Genomic DNA, 6,000 nt, shown 5'->3' with positions numbered 1-6,000 from the left:
CTGCCTGGCCTGCTGCGTTCACCAGCAACTTTGATGTGCGTTGCTTGAATTTCCAGCATCTGCAGAATTCCTCGTGTTTGCGGCTATATTTCATTAAGAGTATGAAGAGATTGGGTTTGTCAACGAAAACACTCAAAAACTTCTATAGATGTACTGTGAAGATCATTCTGACAGGCTGTATCACTGTCTGGTATAGGGTGGGGCTACTGCATGGGACCGCAAGAAGCTACAGAAAGTTGTAAAATTAGTCAGCTCCATCTTGGGTATTAGCCTCCATAGTACCTAAGACATCTTCAAGGAGCGGTGCCTCAGAAAGGCAATGTCCATTATTAAGGACCCCCATCACCCAGGTCATGCCCTCTTCTCATTTTTACCATCAGAAAAGAGGTACAGAAGTCTGAAGGCACACACTCAGTGATTCAGGAACAGCTTCTTCCCCTCTGCCATCCGATTCCGAAATGGACATTGAACCCATGAATGCTAACTCACTTTTTAGTAACTATATATAAATTATTGTTTTTGTGCTATTTTTAATCTATTATACAGTATATATATATTTACTATAATTGATTTACTTACTTATTTCCTTTATTTATCTTTCTACATTGAACTGCTGCGAAGTTAATAAATTTCACAACACTTGCCAGCGATAATGAAGCTGATTCTGATTGTGATTCATTGTAAATTGTCCTGTGATTAGGCAGGGTTAAACAGGCAGGTTGCTGGGCAGCGCGGCTCGTTGCGCCAGAGGGACCTGTTCCGTACTGCAGTCTCTAAAAATAAAAACAAACCAAATAGCCTGGCCCAAGATTGTACTTTGTTACATTAAATCATGTTCGTAATAGGCGTTCGTTTACACTGTTCTACAAACAAAAGAAAATAATATTGTTTAACTGTATGTGCTCACAGCAATAAATCAGATTTTTCCATCAGCTGTCTTGTACATTCCATACTCCAACAGAGAACGTGTCAAATTAAAAGCACAATCCTATTGTTCAGCAAGTCTGTCTATTATTTAATTTATATTGTAATCATGGATGTAAAGCCAAATACTTTCTGCACTATAAGTTTAAAGTTCAAACTATATTTATAAACAAAGTACATTTATGTCACCATGTACAACACTGAGATTCATTTTCTTGCAGGCATTCACAGTAAATACAAAAGAAACACAATAGAATCAAAGAAAAACCATTTATAACAAGACAAACAACCAACATGCAAAAGACAACAAACTGTGCAAATACAAAAAGAAATATAATAATAAATAAATAAGCAATAAATATCGAGAACATGAGATAAAGAGTCCTTGAAAGTGAGACTTTGGATAGAGGGAACAGTTCAGTGACGGGGTGAGTGAAGTTATCCCCTCTGGTTAAAGATCCTGAGGTTTGAAGGGTAATAACTCTTCCTGAATTTGGTGGTGTGAGTCCTGAGATTCCTATACCTCTTTCGCAATGGCAGCAGCGAGAAGAGAGGATGGCCTGGATGGTGGGGTCCTTGCTGATGGATGCTGAGAGGATGGGCATGAGGGCATATTTATATATGTATGAAATTAATACAAGGAAGAGGGAGACCCTAACTGACACCATTGGTTTAGACTGTATAATTGTTATTTTCCTTGTAGATGAACTTTCTTAAGCTTGTTTGCATTTTATATAGTTACCTATGTATGTGCAATTGTTCAGTATGTTTCCTAGTGGTTACAGTTCTTCTGTCTCTTTCTGGAAGTTTCTTGGGTATCACATTATTTGAATAGGAGCTATCTGATTGGTAACTCTTATCTACAAAATTTGAATAGTATTTATTGCTGGTATAATACCCTGGTTAAGATTTCTACTGCTAATGCTGTGGGGTATTTCATTTAGTGGCTTTCTGTAAAAGCAGAGTGTCCTGCTGGTAGAATGTTTTGGTTTTGACTAAAGATAAGGGGCTATAACATTCAACTTAGGAATGTTGTGTCAGCCAATCAGGATGGTGGAATTGGAAGAAGGTTCTGGAGATAGCTGGGCAGAGAGAGATCTGTGACAAACACTGGTGGGGTTCATGGTCTTTTTGGTGGGAGATGCAGGGAAGATAAGATCAGGAGAGACAGCCGTAGGACTCGATCTGACGGAAAGATGCGATTGCAAGGAGTGCTTTACAAGTCAAAGGAGTCCAAGATGGAAAGCTCTACTGATGATTGGTGATGAGAGTCCTGACAAAGGGTCTCGGCCCGAAACGTCGACTGTACCTCTTCCTAGAGTTGCTGCCTGGCCTGCTGCGTTCACCAGCAACTTTGATGTGTGTTGCTTGAATTTCCAGCATCTGCAGAATTCCTCGTGTTTGCGTTTTCTTTCTCTTAATAACTTTTGATAAAGCTGGAATTAGTAAATACACTTTCCTTATAATTGTATGTGATGTACAATCTGTTTTTTCTTGCCAACTGATAATTGCATATGGGTAGTATTTACACAGCATTTGCTCAAATCATGGTAAAGTTAATCGGAACATCCGAACTTTCTTGTTTGGTCGAACCCCAAAGCACACCGACCCTAGACAAATATTGTTTATGAAAATGACTTTTTCACTGCTATGTCACGTGGCCGTTAGCAAAGCCAGCCAACGAGCCAAGTTTGCATATGAGCCCGGTGAGGGGGCTGGTAACAACTTGGTATAGGAAGGCTAAACCACATTGCATCAATCTTATTATTTCCTTTCTTGCCTTTTCCTTCCCTCACTACTAAGCTCTGCTTTCGCTGCTCTATTTTCCCAATCTTTTTGTTCTCTTAGCACTTAATAAGTGACCATATGCAACAAGTTTTATGCCTCATTTTTGACTTCTGACCAAAAACATCAGCATCTAACAGCACTGGTGTGAAAGAGAGCTGAGCATTGAAAGGAAATTCATTGGTGTTCTGCGTCTGATTGGACAAAGCAGGCTTTTCAAAACTAGTTTCTTCAGAGGCAAGAATGGAATTCATTGCCCATCCCTATCTGCCCTGTGACCATTAGCCCCCATCCAACCTATGTGTTGTTTGTATTTCCACAGCACTAACTTTGAGAAGGGAAGAGTCAATGAGAGAATATTGAAGTTGGACACAGCTTATCCACCAGATACCAGACAAGAATCAGCCATGCTTGGTGTGAGATTGGAATCACACACAGAACAAAATAGTACAAAACTGGGACAGGCCTTTCAGCCCAAATATCAAATGACCACTAAACTAATGCCTTTTGCCTACATGATGTCCATATCTCTCCATTTCCTCATGCACCTTTCTAAGATTTCTGCCTTATTTGTCTCTATCGCCACCCCAGGTAGCACATTTTAGGCACCCATCCTGTTTGTGTAAAAAAAACTTGCCCCACACATCTCTTTGAAGTTAGCCCCTCTCACCTTAAATGCATATCCTCTGGTATTAGACATTTCAACCCTAGGAAAAAGATACTGTCTGCCTACTCTATCTATGTCACAAAGGTGGGGAGCAAGGGTGGACCCAAATGCAAGACACATCTTGTGAGGTTAACTTAAATTGAGTTTATTGCTCATTATGAGGAGAGCAAAGCAGAAGCAGGAATAGCGTAATGGACAAGGACTTGGGCCCTGGACTAGGCTGGGACTAAGGGTCTGGACTAGGACTCAGAATCACAGACCTCGGGGCTAGGACTTGATACTTGAACCCCGCCCCCCCAGAGCCAGGACTTGATACTTGAAGCCTCCGGAGCCAGGAACTCTTCATATTCACGGGACAGACTCAGACACAGGACATAAAACACTGAGCCGGGAATCCTCCTTAGACACAGGACAAAGTCAGGACTCTACTTGACACAGGGTCAGGACCCTTCCAGGGTACAGGGCCGGGACCCCTTTTAGACGCATGACATGGATACGGAGACCACACAATGATGGACAGAACTATAACTGGGCTCAAGTACGCTCCAAGCCGCGGCGAGCTCTTGACTCACCCCGGCGGGTTAACTTTGACGGACCCGCTCTGGCAAGAGAAGGCGGCTTGCTGGCACTTGCTTCGGGGAGAGACTAGGCTTGCTCTGGCCAGATCACATTGGCTCACAGTACCTTCAGTGACTTTGTTAACGCTCTCGCGCTGAACAGCTGAAAGCCGGAGACTTATAAACTGCCGGTTCAGCCGAGAGTAAATTGCCTCCAATCACCAAGCCCGAGGGACACGGGAAAACAGGGAACCAAAGGGAAACAGGGAGTCAACCGTCCGGATCGTAACACATACAAAGTAAATTTAAAGGGTACCTGATCCGGACCATGACAATCTATGCCTCTCATAATCCTATGAACCTCTATCAGATCTCTCCTCAACTCCGCTGCTCCAGAAAAAATAACCTATGTCTGACCAGACCATGTAAAGATGGCAGGTATCCAACGGATAATTAGATTTTTTGAGCCAAGCCTCAAGAAGGCAGCATTCATCATTAGGGACCCCCATCACTCAGGTCATGCCTTGTTCTCATCGCTACCATCAGGTAGGAGGTATGGAAGCCTGAAGGCACACACTCAGTGATTCAGGAAAAGCTTCTTCCCCTCTGCCATCCGATTACTGAATGGACATTGAACCCTTCGACATGACCTCACTACTTTTTTATTCCTATTTTTGTACTGCTCATTTAGCTATTGTATTATATATAAATACTTACTGTAACTCATGTTTCTTCTTATATATTGCACTGTACTGCTGCCCCAAGACAACTAATTTCATGACATATGCCAGCGGTATTAAACATGATTCTGATATCTTCAGCACCACTTCATCTTTCAACCCAGCCACAGCAAGGATAGGAATCCCTTGATCTCAGCAAGAGGGTAGGTAAGGAAAGAGTAGGTCCCCTTAGGGACCAGCAGGGAAATCATCTGTAGAGCCTAAAAGGATGCTCCTCGTCGTTACTTACATGGGTGAAGGTACAGCAGCTGGAGAGTTTGGGGTTATTCTGATATTCTGGATCATGTCGGATCCAAAAGGATCCTAGATATGAGGAAGTGTTACGGATATTGGCGCACATTCAATTAGACCAGTGCGAGGTAATGCATTTTAAGAGGTCAAATCCTGGCAGGAGGTATATAGTAAAATGGCAAGGGCCTCAGGAACATTGATGTACAGAGACAGAGCTGGCGGGGGGGGGAGAGGTTGAATAGTTCAGAAAATCGCACAGAGTTGAGTTAATGAAATGGACATTTGGCATTGTCAGAGGAAAGCATCCATCATCAGGTACCCCCACCACCCAGGCCATGCTCTCTTCTCACTGTGGCCATCAGGAAGAAGGTACAGGAGCCTCAGGACCTGCCCCACCAGGTTCAGGAACAGTTATTACCCCTCAACCATCAGGCTCTTGAACCAGAGGGGATAATTTCACTCACCACCACCAACCCCCCCCATCTCTGAACTGTTCCCAAAACTCTATGGAGTTACTTTCAAGGACTCTTCATCTCATGTTCTTGACATTTATTGTTTATTTATTTATTATTAGGGTAGGCACGTGGCCAAGTGGTTAAGGTATTGAACTAGCGACCTGAAGGTCGTGAGTTCGAGCCCCAGTTGAGGGAACGTGTTGTGTTCTTGAGCAAGGCACTTAACCACACATTGCTCTGCGACGACACTGGTGCCAAGCTGTATGGGCCCTAATGTCCTTCCCTTGGATAACATCAATGTCATGGAGAGGAGAGACTTGCAGCATGGGCAACTGCTGGTCTTCCATACAACCTTGCCCAGGCCTGCGCCCTGGAGAGTGAAGACTTTCCAGGCACAGATCCATGGTCTCGCAAGACTAATGGATGCTTTTAAATTTACTATTGTTATTTCTATTTTTTAACCATATAACAATTACAGCACGGAAACAGGCCATCTCGGCCCTTCTAGTCCGTGCCGAACTCTTACCCTATCCTATTCCCACCGACCTGCACTCAGCCCATAACCCTCCATTCCTTTCCTGTCCATATATCTATCCAATTTAACTTTAAATGACAACATAGAACCTGCCTCAACCACTTCT

This window comes from Mobula birostris, chromosome 27, assembly GCF_030028105.1.
Source record: "Mobula birostris isolate sMobBir1 chromosome 27, sMobBir1.hap1, whole genome shotgun sequence".
Lineage (NCBI taxonomy): Eukaryota > Metazoa > Chordata > Chondrichthyes > Myliobatiformes > Myliobatidae > Mobula > Mobula birostris.
Note: the sequence above shows the minus strand (reverse complement) of the source record.